Source organism: Talpa occidentalis, unplaced genomic scaffold (assembly GCF_014898055.3).
Source record: "Talpa occidentalis isolate TD23 unplaced genomic scaffold, MPIMG_talOcc4v2.1 talOcc4.13, whole genome shotgun sequence".
NCBI classification, from domain to species: Eukaryota; Metazoa; Chordata; class Mammalia; order Eulipotyphla; family Talpidae; genus Talpa; species Talpa occidentalis.
This window is the reverse complement of record NW_023601322.1, coordinates 19,566,954-19,586,468: the sequence shown is the minus strand read 5'-3', so window position 1 is coordinate 19,586,468 and position 19,515 is coordinate 19,566,954. Positions and strand designations below refer to the sequence as shown.

The following is a 19,515-nucleotide window of genomic DNA, read 5'->3' as shown; positions in this document are numbered from 1 at the left end:
TCCCACCCGCACCCATTTAGCAGGCGCTGGACACTTCACTTGGGGGTAGAGGATTTAAGGGCACGCCCCTCCGAGCCAGGAGAAAGTCCTTAATGATTTCAAATGCTGTCCCAGTCTCTGAGGTGGGGGACTCTCTAACCCAACAATCTGGCTGCCCTGCTCTCATTAGATCACTAAGGAACACTCCAGACTAATGGCTTGTTTTCTCGAATCGCCAGGAACGGCTGGAAATGGGCCAAAGGGCATCATTCAAGCTCTGTCTCCTAGTCCGTGGCTCTTCAACCAGCCACTGCTGCTGTCAAGAGCCAGACCTCTGTGAGGCAGATGCTTAGGGTTCACCTGGAGGCAAGAAGGAAGCAGTGGAGTGTGGGGTGGGGCTAGGCTTGCACCTAGTTCCAGGAGCAGAAACAGTTGGCTCCAGACAAGATTGTGCTGCCTCATACCACTCTCTTTCTCTCATCTCGCCCCCTCTTCTCTCTGCCCTCAGTGCAGAAAGACATGGAAAGTGGGAAGCCCTCATTTGTCTGCAAAAGTGGGTGCACACATACCCAGGCCCCCGCCTCTGGATCACTCCTGGTTGTCAGCAGCAATAAGAAGATTAAATGTGAATCAGAACTATATGACTAACAATATTAATACTAATATTAAATACTAACATTTGTATTAGTTAATATTAGCTGACATTTTTGAGATGTCTTATGATTAAAAAATGTATTTCCCCACATACTTGTCAGACAGGTAGGATAGACTCAGACCAGTCATGGAGTACGTGATCTTTCCCAGGGTCTTCGCTACCTGCTGGGGAGGCAGATATGAGTTTGCTTCAAACTGCAAACTCCTTCCAGGAGGGTTATAGTCAGGAAGGCAGAGGCAGAGAAGCCGAGTGATTTCCAAGCCACCCAGCCAGCAAGTTTCAGCGCTGCTAAAACTTACCCTGGGACTCAGATTTCTCACGTCTGTCCTGTGTGGCCTATGAACTGAGTATGAAACTTAGCCTGCTCATGTCATCCAGAGGGACTGGCCAGGGATGTCATGGGTTGGGGACATGGGAGGTTATGCCCAGAATGAAATAATGACTATGGATGTCAGACCACTTTTGACTCTGGACACCCCAGGGGGGCAGGTCCTAAGCTGGCACAGGTCAGGGCCCACTGCAGACAGGGCCTTGTCCTCCTGGCCTTTCTGCTCATCGATCAAGATGCTTCATCTCATCAGCAGCCTTTGCAGAGATGCTGCCTTGAGGGCTGATGCAAATTCATGAAATCATTTTTTTAACTCTGCACTAAACTTTGTTTTCTAGTACCTGCCACAGCACTCACAACCAGCACGTGACACACGTTGGTATTGTTCTTCTCAGGCACTCTATTGACTGTTTGAAAAATAAAATGTCCATGCTTTGAGGAACCCTACAGATCTCTTACTTTATAGTCCAGAAGAGATGAATGACTCCCCATGCAAAGACAAGACCAGCATTAGAACTCGGGTCCCTGCTCAGGGCCTGCACATACCCATCCCATGACCATGGACAGTAGGCTCCAATTGCGTCCTGCTATCTGAGTCTCCCTGAAGCCCATCCCAGCAGCCTCTCTTCATGCTTGCAGGAAATGAGTCTGAAATGACTGGCTCTGGCCCAGGGCTAGTCTGCAGAGTCTGTGGGGCGGCTGCAGTCCACTTTTTCTCTACTATTCTCAACCACCAGGGGAACACAAAATGGCACGGCCACTTTGCATGATAGTTTGGGGGTTCCTGAAAAAGCTACTATAACATTACCATAGGATTTTGTGATCAAACTCTTATGTATTTACACAAAGGAGTTGACAACTTACTGCCACACAAAAACCTATACATGGATGTGCACAGCAGTTTTATTAAAATTATCAAAACACAGAAGCACCAAGATGTCCTTCTATTGGTGAATGGAAAAACAGACGGTGGTACCTCCAGTCAATGGAATATTACTCAGTGCTGAAAAAAGAAATGAGCTATCAAGCCATGACAAAACATGGAGGAAACAAAGTTATATTGCCAAGTGAAAGAGTTCAATCTGGGCCTCCCCAGTGGTGCAGCGGGTTGAGCACAATACTTTGAAGCTGGCCGCAGCCTCTGCAGTGCAGATTCGAGTCCCAGCCCGCAAGGGAGATTCCCACATGGCGCGGCAGACCTCTCCTGTCACGCCCTCTGCTCCCCTCAGCAGTGCTTTTGGTCCATCTGCCTGTCCTGCTCCCTGCTCTGTCTCTGGTGAATCCTCTCACCCTCCTGCACTTCTGGCCTGTACCCCAGCTATTGTATAAATAAAAAATAAATCTTTAAAAAAACAAAAAGAAAAAGTCCTGAAAAATGCTGCATGCTATCTGATTCTAACTATAGGACATTTTGGAAAAGACCAAATTATGGAGAGAGTAAAAAGATAAGTGACAGCCAAGGGCTGGGGACAGTAAAAGATGAAGGATGACAGGTGGGTCACAGGGGATTTTTAAGGCAGTGAAACTGGAATGGTGGATATGTAACATTATGCATTTGCCAAACCCATGAAACTGTGCAACACAAGGAATGAACCCAAATACAAAGTACGGACTTTAGTTAAATAATAACATACCAATGTTAGCTTATCAAAGTAATAGGCTCACCTCCTGGCCTGCAGAGGGGGATGTGAAGAGACTCAGCACCCCCCCGCCACACACCCCCGCCCCACCCCACCCCCACTCACAAGCCAGATTCACCCTGCCTTTTCCTGTTTTCTCCACCTCCAACTCCAGATATAGAAGCTGCTCCATGTCGTTTATTGACATAAATGTGATAATTTGTAGGCCTCTTACTTTCTGTTAAAGGAAAGAATCCAATTATAAGTTTCCCAAGCCCTCTAGCAAAGATTTGCTGAACAGACCAAAGAGCATAATATAAGCAGAAGTAACACATTGTGGGGGAGAACTTGTGTTTGGCCCCACAGGGCCACTTCCCACAGACCTGAAGGCATATCTCAGAGAGGCCTCCCCCAGACACACCTGGCACATGCTGGCCTGCTAGGCTCTGGGTCCCCACAAGGGGACCTGCTCCAGGCCTGAAAGGGAGGACCATAAGCTCTGAAATTGAGTGACAGTGTATGGAATCAACAACCAGCCTCCAGGAAGTGGGGAGGCCCAAGGACCTGATGTGGGGGTGCCCTGGGTTACCCCAGTAAGTGTTGGTAGAGAGTAAAGTGGGGTCCCGCCCATCTCACCTACCCGAGCAGGACATCAGTCCATTTGGTCTGAACTGACTCTGAGATGGAAGAGGTGTGTGTGTGTGTGTGAGTGTGTGTGTGTGTGTGTGTGTGTGTGTGTGTGTGTGTGTGTGTGTGTGATGGGTAAGCAGCCTCTGATGGGTGAGCAGCCTCTGCTAAGGCTGTGCTTTGGGGATGATGACCCCTTAGAAGTCCCAATTTCTGTGACCTTGGTCTTGAATCTTATAATAGCCCCAAGGACAACTGAGCCTGGAGTTAAGCTGACAGCAGGGCCTGGCCCTGTGAGGCAGGAGGGAAGAGCAGCCCAGGTCTGGCTGCTCAGTCATGCATATTTTTTTTTCTGGCCTCAGGAAAGTGTTTCTCAGACTGGACAAATCTGAGTAAGGGTTGTCAGCAGGGAATGGCCTGGAGCAGCTGGGAGGGAGGGTAATGGCTGCCCAGGTCCACCCCTGGCTCCTCTTGGCCCCCTACCCAAAACACCAGGGCAGGCAGGGACAGGGGCAACCTGACTGGTAAAGCAGGGATGGTTAATTCTCAGTCAGAACATGGTCAGGCAAAGAACATTCAGTGTTATGTTGAATAACAAGTCAAATTTGGAAAAAGGAGCCAGTTTTATTCTCTAATACAAAAAAAAAAAAAAAAAAATGAAGCCTCCATGCTGCTGGGTGCCTGGAAAAGTTAAGTCAGATGCAGCAGAACGTCCCTCCTGCAGGGGTGCAGCGAGGTGGGAGTGTCGCGTGAGGTTAACAAGATGGTTCCTCATGTCTGGATGTTTGTTGAGGTGACTGCTGTGGCATTGGCCAGGCGGTACCTCCAGTCCCGCCTGCCCATTTTTGTTGCTGAGTGGGACTGGGATTTTGAGGCTGGCAGTGGTGTTGGGAGGGTAAGCCAAAGGTCAGTGGGAGCGAGACTTGTCCATGTTGAACCAGTATTGGGAAGATAACGGCGGCATTTGGAGAACCAGGCAGCAAAACGGGAGTGTAGGCCTACTCTGCCTTCAGTGCCTACAAGCTTCCTTTTGGGGCCTTTTTCTGCCTCTGTGAATTTGCCCCTTGCTCTGTTTCCTGGTACCCTGAGTTCTATTACTCATTTTCCTTCCTGCAGCTAACCCTATTTTCTGGAAAGTTCTATCTTTCTTGGCATCCATTATGATGGAAATACTCAGTGCCAGTCTTCCTGTCAGAGAACAGGCATTTCTGATCCCTTCTTAGGTAGAAGAATCCTCTGGGATTCTTCAGGGATTCTGCCCAGATCCCCTGGGAAAGGGATCTGTTTTACTTTATTTGAACCCTGTTCACTCTGTATCACAATGAGACCAAATACACAAATGGTGACAAGTAATGGCCAGGCCATGGGATGGATATGTGGAGAGGGGAGTCATGGATATGTGGAGAGGGGAGTCATGGATATGTGGAGAGGGGACAGGTCACCCCATGGCAGGAGAGCAGCCCCCGAGAAAAGACCACCTCTGAAGTCATCTCCTCCAGCCACTTCCCTTTCACATCCTGAGACCAGAACACTTGTACCCAACATGGGGACCATAGATGGAATGACTGTTCAACCAGGACACTGCAGAGTGCCTAGGACACCTTAGATGGTTACCTGGGGATGCCAGAAATAAAGTGGACCTCCCAGGTGAGCTAGAATGCCCCCCAACAGTGGGGCTTGGGAAAGCCGGGTCAGAGCTCTTCTGTGGCACTTCCATGGAGTACTGGGAAAGAGGTGTCAGGCTCAGCCACAGCTTCCCTCTTAGAGGTGAGCCTGAGAGGAGCCACTGCACCTAGCAAAGGCCTGGTGGAAGCTCTATAGGAGTAGGTGTGAAGTAGAAGGCCCCTTTTATATGGCCCCATCTTCCCCCAAGGTTCTCCTCAGCTCCTTCCCCCTGCAAGGAAGAAGATACCCCAGATACCCCATTTCTCTTGGCATTCTGCATCTTGGTGTGTGAGATCCTCTCCCCACCACCCCAGCAGCTCTGGAGGACAGGTACCATCATGTGTTATTCATCTTTGGACCCTCCCCTGCCTCTCGCTTTTCTCTCCCACCCTCTCTGCCTTACTCACCAGAAGCTCCTGATTTAAAGTTGAACTGAACTGCAATTTCCCCTTTAGTGTTCGGGATGCAGGGCTCTAGGAAGTGTCCTGTAGCCTTTGGGAGTTCATTGGTTCTCCCATGTTTTGAGGTAAATAATATTGAATCTCAATGTCCATTGAAGGGGTATATGTGGCAGAATTTGTGTAATTACCCAGGGTGATTACTGGGTGAGAGTGTCTGAGATAAAATCCAAAAAGAGCTTCATTGTCGTGGCTGGGGTAAGCATGGTTTGGCAGGTGAACATGGGTGAGAACCTGCACTTACCACTTAAAACCCCCACACTTGGAACAAAACAAGGCTGTCAAGACTATGTGCAGGAGGGTGGTACACACAGTGAGCTGAGAGGGTGGATATTCAATCAAGAGGGACTTCCTGGAGGCAGCAGATAGTGAGCTGAGGCTTGAAGGGCAAGAGGATATGGAGAGAAGGGGCAAATGCCAGTTTAGAAAGGGGAGACCCTTAGCAAAAATGCAGAGGTAGGAGTGGGCCCAGTGTAGGCAGAGCAATGAGCTACCAGGTCTGACTGGAGCAGGTGTGCAAAGAGGAGCAGGAGCTGTGGCCATGAGGGTAGAGACCTCCAATGCCAGCCACCTCAGGCAGCTATGGAATCATCCTGTGTCCACTGCAATAATCCTGGGGGACAGTGGATAGTGGAGGCTGTGCTGCAGCTCTGGGCCAAGCCTAGGGGGTCTGGAAGAGAGCAGGGGGACCTGCCCAGGCTTCAGCCATCCCCAACTTTCTTCCTGCTTCCCCTTGGCCATCCCCAATTCTGACAGCTCTGGGAAACAGCCAACTATACCTGTGGCCCAAAATTATACTCACACCCTGCAAAACAGTCTCTGAATCAGAGGGGAGGGAGCGAGTTCTCGGAAGCTGAAGCCCACAGCAGGTAGGCTATGGGAGAAGTCCCCTCCGCTGAGTGACTGGCCAGCTCACTGACACATTTAACACCTAACTATGCTGTAATTCACCCACCAAGCTTCAAGTGTAAAACCAAGGCCTTTTTTCTTACTTTGAATCTCCTGGACAGAATTGGTCCTATTGTTTTTTGTGCAAGAAGCACCTTCATAGGCCATCACCTACTATTTCCAATTCCAGGGTTTTGTTTGGCTTGAAGAGGAATGAGAAGTTAAATATATTTGCAAAGTAATCTAAGTTTCCCTTTTTAAAAAAAAAATATTTCCCCAAACTTTCAGAGTAGTTTCATCCACATCTAATTCAAAAGATTTTTTTAGAAAACTGATTACTCTTTTTTGTGTCTTCCCAAACCTTCAACTCAGTTTTCATTGAAACATCCCCCCTTTTTTTGCAAAGGCATTTAATTGGTCTGTATCATAATTAAATTGCATAATTGCAATAATAAGTTCCACTGGCATAAACATGTTTGGGAACAAAGCCAGAAGTCTCGAGGAAAGCATTCTGTTCTGCTGGTGGGAGCATCGGGGGACATTTTGGACAGTAGCCTTCTGCTCCTGATGTTCTTCCAGCTGTGGGTATCGGTCAGAGGGATGGAGAGAGCTGCTGAGTTTGACAAGACAGTTAACTGCCCTTTAGACAGTGTCTGGCGCTCCTGGAGCAGGACCCAGGTGAAGGTTAATTCTCTAGGTACTAAGGACTTGGTGCCACTCTGCCCCTACCTTGTCCTCACCTGGTTGTGCTTCCTCCTACCTCCACCCCATGCTGAATGTGCCAAACCCCCTCCGTATGCTTTTTCCCTCTTCCCCCTTACACCCATGGCTCCTGCCATCACAGCTGTCTAGAAATGACTTGGCAAGCTAACTCTACAGCTTTAGGGACAAGTAATAGCCAAGAGCATCAGCCTCGCAGAGGTGGTGGGAAATTTTGAGCACCTGCACCCCTATGTTTATAGCAGCACTATTTACGATAGCTAAGCTATGGAAACAACCCAAATACCCCAAAAATAGATGACTGGATCAAGAAGATGTGGTACGTATATACCATGGAATATTACTCAGCATTCAAAACAGATAAACACATGCAATTTGCAGCAACATGGATGGCGCTGGAAGGGATCATGCTCAGCGAAATAAGCCAGAAAGAAAAAGAAAAATACCGGATGGTCTCACTCATAGCAGGTATCTAGAAAACCTAAATAAAGAACCAGAAAAAAGAATAACTATAAGAAAGAGAAAATCAAAATCAACAAACAGCTATGAACCAGAGACACGCTATGGGGGGGGGAGGGCAAAGAAAGGAGGGATTGGGGTCAGAATAAGGGGGTTGCAATTATATGGGGAATATAAAAATAAAATTTAAAAAATTAAGCAACCATTAAAAAAAAAAAACCCAGAAGAGTTTCTGATGATGTCATTTCAAGCATCTGTGGTAGGACTGCTGGGGAGAGATTTAGAGAAGGGAGAATGTGTAGGCACTGTCCCTCAGTCACACCGTCTCCCTGAGGGTAAAACATCTGGTCATGTCTGAAGAAGTCACAGCTGTGCAACTTCCCTTGAGAAGATGGGGCTGTCTTTCAATTTCTGTGTTCACAAATTTCTTATATGGCATGGGATGCCCGCCCTCTTTCAACCCCCCTTATCAAAGTGATTTTCTCTATATCCAGTCTTTGCTAGCTCTTGGGTCACAGAGAGCAAAACTTAACATTTATCTTAAATGCCATCAAGCCATCCAACCAATCAATCAATGTGAGTATTTGCAACAACCTGCAAGGCAATAAGGAGAAGGAAAACACTCCAGAGGAGGACATTTGTAGTATAAATTTGCTATTCTGAGCCATCCACCATTTTGTCCCCCTTATTCTTGATAAGAAAACCCTAATTTCCTGCCGGATTACCACTTGCCTCTCACAGCCAATATGTTTCAGAGGTGGGTCAGGGTTGGCATAAGCCAACCAGCTTAGCTCAGCTCCCTGGCTATGAAGATTAGACCAAATTCTATCATGCAAGATAGAAGGAGACGTTTGCTGGGCATCTCTGGGGGAAAAACTCCATCACTGGAGATGTAGAGTGCACATGAAAGGCCTGGAGCTGCTGCAGCCATTTTGTTACCATGAAAGAGTTTGGAAGGCATCTCTGAGCTATAGAAAAATGGAGCTTGAGTCCTCACCAAATTATTCCTAAAGATCACTCTGCTTATGAACTTTTCATTTACCCAAGCTAATAAATTCCAATTACTGGTTTTTAATTGGTTTCCTTTAAAAAATCAAACATGTATACACATGATTTAAAAATAAAAAAGATAACCACTCTCAACTGTACTGGCTACTTTGCCACATTAATAAATAACATGCTGTATTAGTCAGCTAGGACTATCATTACATCATACCATCGACTAGTGACTTAACCAACAAATTTATTTCTCACACTTCTGGGAATTGGGACATGCAAGACCAAGGTGCCAGCTGACTTAGTTTCTGGTGAGGCCTGCTTCCTGGTTTGTAGAAAAAGTCCTTCTTGAGGAATCTTCAGATGGTAGAAAAAGAGTAAGCTGTTTAGGGTCTCTTTATAAGGACACTAATCCCATTGGGCTAGGACTCCACCCATATGATCTCATGTAGCCTCAATTCTTTATTCCTAATGTGGTATAGGGTAAATGAATTAATCAGGTTTTTTACACCACTAGCTCTCTGTGGCTATCACCTGTGGCCCTGATTGTACTAACACAGAAGGTGCTTCGGAGCGTGGGCGTAGGGCAAGTGTGCATACCCGAGCCTAGAGGTGGGGCTAAAAACAGTGGCAGCAGGGGAAGCAAGAGGGTGGGGGTGTGACTACAGGAGAGGCGAGACCACGAGAAGACTTGCGAGAGAGAACCCAGAAAAAGAGTATAAAGATTCATGGGGGGCCGGGTGCCTCAGCTGCCTGCCTGCCTCCCAGGCCCCGGGCCCAGCCTGTGCCAGCCTCCCTGCCTATGTGCCTGTGTTCCCTGAGTCCCTGAATGCTCTATCCATCTGCCTGAATTGTTAGTGAACCTGCCCTTGCATGTTGCCACAACATATGGCTACACTGGGGATGGGGCGGTTAGGGCTTCAACATCTGAATTTGCCAGTAGGGGCAGGGTCACAATTCAGCTCAAAACACATACCATATACTATGACTTTGAGATTTTCTGCTTTCTTGTATTATCTGCTAGTGCCTGTTTTGCAACCACCCAGGCCAGGGTAGCTTCATTGTCAGTTCTCACAGATGAAAAGATAATTTTAGAGACTTTGGTAGACTTTTACAGGCCTTTAATGCTGAATCAGGACAGACTAGCTTTCTCTCTCAGCATTTCCTGGCTGTCTCCTCTCTCTCAAACATAAAAAGACACGGCCCTTATATCTCCTTAGCATAGGTGTCCCCTGAGCATACATGCACACCCTGTGCTCTCTGCCCCTGGGTGCCCACAGTCACAGGAGGTGTGCAAGACCACAGGTGCTAGCCATAGAGGCTGGTGGTGGGAGGGCAGAAAAAAGCCTGATTTTTAACTCATTTACCCTATGGTGCCCCATAACGAAAGGTGAGGTTTTATCTCCCTTATGCCTCCAACCCCACCAACTGTATACATGCATTTCAGGTCTCTGTATCTTCCCCATGCAGTGACACTATCATTTTTGGTTAAGTCAGCTTCCCAACATTGTGACCATGCAGATTGTTCATGGATGAGCCACATGGTTATATTAATATAGCCTTTCTTGCATAATTTATTTTCTCTAGTATTAAAAACAGCTTCCTAGGCACTGAACACTTACACACGAACTGGCTGGTGGGGCTGTTAAAATCCCTCCCAAAGCAGTCTGGTGCATTAGGAATCTGTTCCTTTTTGCTTTCTTCTGGGAGTCATCCCCTATAACCTGTCCTCCAACCCCAGCGGGACCTGAGCCTTCTGCACAGCTGTCACGTGGCCCTTCTTACATTCGACCCCTCGGTTTCTGGATCCAATATAGCGTCAGTTCCTATTGTTGCTGTAACAAATTACCACGAACAAGTGACAATAGAAATTTACTCTTACTGTTCTGGAGGTCAGAAGTCTGAAGTGGGTTAAAATCGATGTGTTAGCAGGGTTGCATTCCTTCTGAAGGCTACTGAAGGCTCCAGGGGAGAAAGAATTCATTTCCTTGCCTTTTCCAATTTCTACAGGACAGTCACATCTTTGGCTCCTGGATTCTTGCCTCCACCTTTGATATAAGCAACCTCAGGAAAGTTCTCCCCATCATTCTGCATCATTCTCACCTGCTCTTCTGCCTCTTTCTTTTACTTCTAAGGACCCTGGTGATCATATTGGATAACCCAAAATAAGCTCGTGGTCAGCTGATTAGCAATTCATTTCATCTGCAACTTTAATTCTATTTTGCCATCTGACCTAACACTTCACAGATTCTGGGGATTCGGATGCAGACATCGTTGGAGTCCATTATTTTGTCTACCACATAACAATCTTGTTTTTGATTTACACTCTCATTTTATTGGTACAAATCTTCCTTCGGGAGTTTCCTGAGAAAGGGTGTGAAGCAGTGTAGTGGCAGGAATAGGCACAGTGCAGGAGCTCTATGACCCAAGCAGGTGGGGTAAGGAGAAGTCCTGGAGTCCTCAGTGGCTTTTGTGGGTCTTTTATTTTGATTTACCAGGCATATGGCAGGCGGGGGGGCCAGGAGGCTGGCAGGCCTCCCAGCCCCGAGCAAGTCTTCACTCTTTCTGGGCTCTCCAGCATTCTCTGGTGGTCTCTGCCTCTCTTTCGCTCTCGTTCTCTGCTCTCCCGGCATCCCTGTGACGTCGCCCTTATAGGCCCAGCCTTAGCCCAGGTGTACCCATCTGCGCATGCCCATACTCTGCTCCAGGTGCCCACCATCAGGCATGCATTCAGGACCACAAGGATCCATCATCAATGCTAATGGAGGGAGGGCAGAAAAGCCTACTAGCAGGCACACCATTTGAGACCATGCCTATCTGAATCAACTTTATTCCCTTAACTCTGAGAGTCTGTTTGGCTGTGGCTAGAAAGCTAAGGAGGAAACCCCTGTCCCTTGGAAAGCAGAGGGCATCATCCCAGGGTCTCCTAGTTTCCAGAAAAACTGTTGCAAAGTCCAATTCTGTCCTGAGCACCAACTTTTGTGTATGTAGTGCCAGCAAGGCACGGAACAGGTTCTCTCTGGGGGTAGACAGGAAAAGGAGGAGTCCTGGAGCCCCCAGTGGCTTTTTTCAGGCTTTTAATGATCTATCCACACTATTTGTAGTGCGGCAACCAGGTGCCGGGCAGGCGGGGGGCCTGGGGGCCAGGAGGCTGAGTGGCCTCCTAGCCCCTGGCAAATCTTTACTCTTTCTGGGCTCTCTGGCGTTCTCTCCTGATCTCTTCGCTGGTCTCTACTGAACTCTGCAGCCTTTTTCTCTGCAGCTCTATGCTGCATCCTCTGTGACGCCACACTTGCATGCTGCCTCTCGGCTCAGGTGTGCCCACACCGCACTCCAGGTGCCTGCCATCATACGATGCTAATGGCGGGAGGGCATGAAAAATCTGCTCTTTTCCTCTGAACATTGTATGAATCCTCTCTTTCTCCCCCATATTCTGAAACTCCAAGGATGGGCCTTGGGGTGGGTCTCTGTGTGACTTCATGTAGTCTGGGGGTGCGCGACCGCCAGTACTGGGAACATTCGTGTGGAACTTCTCTGGTGATTTCCTCTCTTCTGGTATCACTGCTTTCTATTTCTGAAATCCCTACTGCCAGTCCCCCTGGGTTGAGTTTCTGATTTCCTCACTTTTTTTCTATCCTACATTATCATCTTTTCCTACTTTATGAGAAAGTCCCTTGACTCTACCTTTCAAATCTTCTACTAAATTTTTAATTTCTACTATTATAGGTTTAATTTCTTAAAGTTCTTCCTTATTCTTTGAATGTTCATTTTTTTTTTTACAACCCCCTGTCTTCATTTTATGGATGCATAATCTCTTCTTATATCTCTGACGACATTAATTATGATTTTATTGAAATTTTCTTGCACTCTGGGACTTAGCTTGACTCCTCCCAGCCCTTTCTGTGTTTGTTTACTTATTTCTCTTTTTGATCTCACATGTTAGAGATTTTCTTTCAAATGCCAGGTGATCTTGGCCATCATTTCTATTAAGAGCAAGATTATAAAATGTTGGTGATTTCTGAGATGTGGTCATTTCTTTGGGGGATTACACACACACATCCACACCTATACATGCAAACATATACCCACATACACATATACATACAAACCTACATGTAATACTCACATATACAAATGCACACACACATATTCAGATGCACATCTGTATAATGTATGGATTTTTTTCTCGTGGGTCAGTTTCTTTGCAAAGGAAGTTTCTGTCACCCTGCCTGAGGGTGAGCTGAGCTGCCAATGCCCTGGGAGTCCAGAGAGGAGCGGTGCGGGTGTGCCACTGTGCAGGGTGCAGTCTTTACATAAATTCTCTCCTTTTGAGCATAATGCTCACACATGTTCTTGGTTATATGTGGTATCTTGGAGTCCAGAACTTCTCTAGATCATGTCCTTTGTAAACAAACCTCTAGTCTTTGACCAGATAGGGAGGGGAAGTTAGGGAACCTAACATATCTTTATACAGATAGTCACTTAGTCCCCAAGGTTTCAAATCCATTCCTCTCCTCCCCTTCAGAAGTACCTGAAACTTCCATTTCTGACCAGTTTGAGGGCAGGTGGGTGGCATGGTGTCTGATTCCAGAGCCTTCTCACTACCCACACTCAGCTTTCAGCTCTCCTCTGCTAGTAAGTAACCACCTATCCATAGGCTTCGTGGGTCCAGGGTGTGATTGACACCCCTCACCTGCCATCAGCGCCCCTATTCTCATTGTCCTGTGCAGTTAGCTTTTGCAGTTTCCTTAAGGCCATGGATGGGTGGCTGATTAGGGAAGGGGACAGAGACAAATGGATGTGGCCCAGAGGAACCAAGTCTACCCAGAAGACTCTCCTAGATCCCTGGGGTTGCTCGAGGTGGGGGTTCTAGCTCAGGAACAAGACCATATCGTGCTTCACACACCACTGAAGCAGGCTCTCTCCAACGCTCAGGGCACACACTGCCACATTGCCCCCCTCTGCCCCAGCAGCCCGTTGCTAGCACACTGCCCACTTTAGGGCCTTCAGTTCCCTCACCAGTGCTCACACTGCCCTGCAGTACTAGAAACTTCTAGGAAGTTGTGCTGACTTTTGTGCACAGCCCTCAATGCCCACTCCCACAGGAAACACTTCCCCGGTCAACTCAAGTAGAGCACACAAGCCAGCAGGGCTGCCCACAGCCAGCAGCGCCTTCAAGTTGCAGGATTTTCTCAGATCGGTCAGGAAGAGCCAGAAATGACCTCTCTCCAAGACACCACATCATTCACATCTTCCACTTGGTTACTTTTGCGATCCCTTTAAGGTTCGCATGACAGATAATTCCATCCAGACACGTTTTGTGACCCACACCATGTATATAGCCACGGGGCATGGCCCAACGTGGCTGGTTTTATTGCACAGACTATCTGGACAAGACCTGGATGGCAGATCTAATCCCAGACTCTTCATACCAGGCTCACTGACTCACCACCACACTGTGCACAAGCAGGGCAGGAATGAAATGGCCACAGGTGTGAAATCTAGCTAGCCTGTTAATGCAATTTTCTCATAAATAATATTCAAAACTACTGAGTCATTAGGATTATCTTCCAGCCGAAAGATGCCCTTTAGCAAGAAACCGAGCCTTGTCAGAAACCAAACCAGGTAAGAAACAAATGTTCTGCCCCCACAGAAGAGTGGTCTGGGGGCCATCACCCCCTGCCGGCATCATGCTCTGACTCTTCACCAAAGCAATCTACACAATGGTCCCTGGGTTCAAGCAGTGCCAGGGGTGCGCAAGAAGGGGGTGGGCTCCATTCAGCACATTTGCAAGTGTCGCTTATAAGAGACTGCCTTTGAAGAAAGATATTAAACATTCATTTCATGGATTAAAAATGGGTATGACTTCAGTTCACTGAAAGAAAATTGAGCCTAAAGACATTTTCAAATATGTAGTAAGAAATTTCTTTTTCAGAATTCTATTAAATAGTTCCCTCCTGCCTTCTTGAAAAGCCACAAACATGGTCCCTTCCCTTGGGGTAAGAGACAGGGGTGCAGGGCATATCACAGTACCAGGCAGTGGGGCAGCATGGCCCCCGCCCACCCTCTCAGAGCCCAGCGCAGAGGAAGAACATGCCCAGAGCAGAACGCAGCCACCACACCTGTGCAGGTGAACCCCACTCTCCATACAAGTTTGGATCTAAACCGCCTAACACCTCAAATCCCATCTAAGCCCACTAAAGGTATTGTAGAGTATGTCGTTTTTGTGAAGTGAATCATTCCCCCACCAAGGTCCCCCTCCTTCTCATGACACACAATTTATCTGTTCCTCGGAGATTCAGATTCTGAACACCAGGTGTGCTGAAAAGGAGATTCGCCTACTTTTGAATTTTTTTTTTAACAACAATAACAATGACAATAAAGGAAATTCCTATCCTCTCCTGACAGTCAGGCATAAATGTCTAAGCAAAGTCATGAACTGGGGATACAAATGCAGGGGGCTGGCAGGTCACAGAGGGGATTCTGTTGTACCTTCATAAATGGATAAAATCTCACCTGTCATCCACTCCCAAGGTGGCATGATCCTTGGCTTGGCCCTTCCCACCCCGCCCCACCCCGCTGAGTGCTGGCAAGTTCTGGACAAAGCCCCAGTGACTCCTGCCTTTGGATTTTCTGAGCATCTTCCTTCCCTTTTCTGGAACCTCCTTCCACCTGCTCTCCAGGTGGCCTGCCTCCCCTCATACCTCCTCCCTCCCTCCTTCCCAGGGCCACCTCCTTTGTCTTGGCCCCAGGCACCTCTTCCTTTTTAAAAATCCATTATGAACTATCCCAGACATACAAAAAGGCATAAAAATAATATAACAAACACCTGTGTCCCCGCCATCCGGCTACATAAATAAAAGGTAGTTCTTTCTAATCCCAGGCCCACATCCCTCTCTGACACCACAATTCCTAGCAGCCTTTGTTCCATTCTTCCTTGGAAAAAGCCCAGGTTGCTGCATAAATCCGAGGCATACCCAGCTGTCACCTGGACTCTGCTCTGCTCATTCTTCTCTCCCCTTTGAGGCTGTGTGCAGCAACCCCCTCCCAGCCTGCCTCCTCCCTTTGTAGTTTGCCAGCTTCCCCGTCCCGGCAGCGAATGGCTTGCTGAGGGCCCCCCCACCCCACTCAGGGTTAGAAGTCACACTGGCAGGTTAGTAGAGCGCTGAGAATGGACCGGGGGATTTCACCAGTGACCCACCAGGCAGGACCTCAGTCTCTTCCTTCCCAGGCCAGCATGCTCAGCCACAACCAAGGTCCCTTTGTGCCTCAGATGCCAGGGCTGGGGAGGAGGTGGAATGGGGACACTGCTTCCATGGACTTGAGTCTCTGAGGAGCAGCAGGCACGTGCACAGAGGCACCCCAAAGCCAAATGGGCAGGGCTAGAATCCACGGGATCCACCCATGCATGGAGGTAGCTGAGGCTTGGGGAGACCAAGAAGGTTGGAAGCCCAAACTCCAGGGGTGGATGGGATTGACAGAGACAGAGAACAAATTGGAACCTTCCAGGTAAGCAACAGGGAATCAAGAGACAAAGTTGGGGGCAGTAGGTACAAGTATGAGGCAGAGAAGGGGAGCCCAGCCAGGCTGGAGAAAATAGAGATGAGGTGAGCAAAATGAACCAGCTGGGAGGGTCTTGCTGGATATGGATATTGGTGCAGAGAGGGCTGGGCACCCGCCTCTGGCAGGTCTTCCTGTGCTCACAGTTCCCAGCAGGGGGGAGGGTGCTTGTGTACCAGGAAGTCCTTTGTCACACCCACACTGCCCTACCACACACAACCCAGAGATAACACGGAAGGGCAGTGCAGACCACTGACTGTACTATTGACATTGGCACAGCCTGGGCAGAGGCGGAAGATGACTCGTTGGATGCCCTCTCACCTGCACTCTGCCCCAGGAGGCAAGGGCATCCTCATGGCCAGGAATCTCCCATGGTGCCTGGCACCCATGGGGAGGGTTGCGGGGGATGGGGGGTGGAGAACATCTTCCCCACTTCTGTAGGAATCTCTCCAGGCTGAGATTCACTGCTGCCTCTGCATCTACACTTTGGGTCTTGTTCCACTTGGGTCCTGCTGCTTGTCCAAAGTCCTGCCTCACCCCCACAATTCTCCATCACACCCACCTGTGGCCCATCACAGATTGTCAGACCACCTTGTCAAACAAGTGTGCTACGGTGCAGACGCCTGGCTTTGGTGAAGTCTGCCTCTACTGCATGCATCTTCAACCCTTTCTTGCCCATTTTCTCAAGGCTCATTTGCTGCCTCTCTCTGTCCTCACCTTCTAGAACAATCCATACACCATACTCCATTTGTTGAGGCATAAGTGACTGAAAAGAACACTAAGCATGTTTCCTAAGGTGGTTAGAATTCATCAGAGTTAAAGTCATAGCTCAAGGTGGTATTTCAGGCAGCAGCAGAGTGTGGGGAAGGTTGCACGCCTCAAAAAAAAAGGGGGGCTGCATCACACACCTCATTGGTGCTGAAGGAGGCAGGTTGCTCTGGGAATGCTCTGCTTCACCCATGCTACTGGGGCAAACCTGAAACCTGATAAAGTGGGCTCAGGCCCACTTTAAGAACACTCTGAGGTATGGAAAACAGACTTTGTCAACTCCTTCTGATTCTATAAAAATTCTCTGCTGATGCCCACAGCAGGGCCAGTAGATAAACAGCTCCCAAGTTGCTTCCTCTCTCTGCGACCCTCTCAGGGTTGAAACTTTGGAAGGTGGAGCATTACCCTTCCTCTGCTGAGACTCACCTGAGATATCCTCTTTGGAGGGAAGGGAGGGTTGTGTCCTTCCACCAACCACTAATTTTTATTTGGCCTAGTGCTTAACTTCTTTTCCCACAAGCAAAGAGGTAGGTACTCATTTTGATGGTGGCATGGGATAATAAAAGCAACCCAGTTTGGGGATAGGTGGAAGTGAGTCAGGGGAAGAATACTTGAGGGGGTTTATATCTCCCAAGGGAGCAATGATCAGGGGTCCCCGGGGCCCTAGGGATATCCCTCTTTTCCCTCCTCCTGCTGTAGGAAGGTTTTCAGGGCAGCCAATGAGTATTTATTAAGGTGTAGCATGCTGTAGAAGGGATTAGGTGGTGTTCTTTCCCAGTTAGTTTATAATTTGGTTAAGAGAAAACTAGATACAGTAAATGAATTTAGCAAGTTTACTGGATACAAGGTGACCAATAAAAAGAAATCCATTGAATTTTTTATAGACTAAAACAAGCAAATGCAAGATTAATTAATAATACAGCAGCATCCAAAAATAATTACATACCTAGCAAATAAATCCAATGAAATATGGTTCCAACCTCTATACTGAGAAGTATATAACAATGCTGAGGGGGCCTCCCTGGTGGCGCAGGCGGTTCAGCACAGCGTTGCGAAGCTGTCTGCAGCCCCTGCCGTGCCAGTTCAATCCCCGCTGGCTGTGGAGCAACCCACATGGCGCCGCAGAATCTCCTGTCTCAGCTGCTGCTCCCCATCAGCAGTGTATTTCAGTCAGTCTGCCTGTTCTGTTCCCTGCTCTGTCTCTGGTGAATCCTCTCACCCTCCTGCACATCTGGCCTGTACCCCGTTTCTTGTATAAATAAATAAATCTTTAAAAAAAATGCTGAGAGAAATTAAAGGCTTGAATTAATGGAAGCACTATGTTCATGGATTGAAAGATTCAACAGATGTTCATTTTCTCCAATTCAATCTATAGATTCACTGCAAGTCTAATAAAAATCCCAATAGATTTATCCACAGGTGTTTGTGAAAGTATGTGTAAAATGATGTGTGATTTTAAAAATCATTTGGAAATACAAAGGATATATGTTAGCCAAGACAATTATGAAGAACAAAGCTGGAGAAATTCCAATACCAGATATCATAATTTCTATAAAGCTTCGGTAAGTAGAGAGAGTGGGGAGCACAGACAATAGGTCATAAATAGAGTCCAAATTTAAACACATTTATACTGGTCACTTCTGATAAAGATCCACTGCGATTTGGTGAGGAAGGACTGGGGTTTACAAATGGTGCTGAGTCAACTGAATAGCTACAATAAAAAAAAAAAGGAAACTTTATGGGAATACACCTAACAGGAGAAAGCATACAAGCATACATTGTACAAAAATGAACATTGATGTAAAACATATAATAAATAAAAATATTAATAAAAAAATAAACTGCCTATAAAAGGAAACCTTGATGGTTACCTCACACATTAAACAAAAATTAGTTTGAGATGGATTATAAATGTAAACATGAAAGGTAAAGCAGTAAACATGAAAAAAGAAAGTAAAGAAGAATAAATCATTGTGAATTTGGTTAGGCAAAGAGATTCCTGAGACAGGACAGAAAAGGCACTAACTGAAAGTGAAAAGACCAATAAATTAGAATTTATTGAAATTAATAACATCTATTAATCAAAAGATACAACTAAATGGATAAAAAAGCAAGTCACAGAAGATGTATGATAGAGAACTGACATTCAGAATTACAAAGAAAACCTACAAATAAGAAAAAGACAGATATGTCAATTAAAAAAATGGGAAAATTCTTGACAAGACACTTCACCAAAAAAAAGGATAGAAACTAAAATCATGTAGATGCAAAATGAGATCACTGCACCAGCCAAAATGGCTAAACTAAAACACCATGTATTGGTGAAAATGGGGGGCAATTTAATTTATTGGTAGGAATATAAATCTATACAACTATTTCAAAAAAAGTTTGCCAATACTTATGACAATTAAATATACCATTCCTCTCTTAGAAATGATATTTATGTACATCAAAGATAACAGTTAGAATGTTGGAAATAATCTGAAACCATAATTGACCCAAATGTCCATCAACAATGATATGGGACAATAACTCCCACCAGGAATATTATACAGCAACAAAAAGAAAAAAATGAACTCTGGCATACTCTACAACATGGATAAAGGTCATGGATATAATGCCAAGTGAAATACAAAGGGTAAGTAGGACTCAATTCCATTTACATGCATTCAAAACAACAGGATAGCAGTTATATTTGAGAGGCACTAACAGGAAAACAAAGGAAGCCACCTAGAGACCTGGGCATTTCTATAATATGATCATGGCTTGATTATAGGAGTGATTACCTGTATA

At 46.8% G+C, this 19,515-nt stretch overlaps 1 protein-coding gene across 3 annotated transcripts in view; it reads right to left on the bottom strand.

Moving 5' to 3' along the window:
• Positions 1 to 19,515, bottom strand: part of ZBTB7C (zinc finger and BTB domain containing 7C) — a 332,722-nt gene that overhangs the window by 158,851 nt on the left and 154,356 nt on the right. Inside the window, exon 1 of one of the 3 annotated variants that reach the window (XM_054694060.1) lies at positions 10,277 to 10,331. The exons of the other annotated variants lie outside the window; for them this stretch is intronic. The gene's annotated coding sequence lies outside the window, so the exon portion shown is untranslated. Of the gene's footprint in view, positions 1 to 10,276; positions 10,332 to 19,515 lie in introns of those variants that run through there. 3 annotated transcript variants of the gene reach the window in all.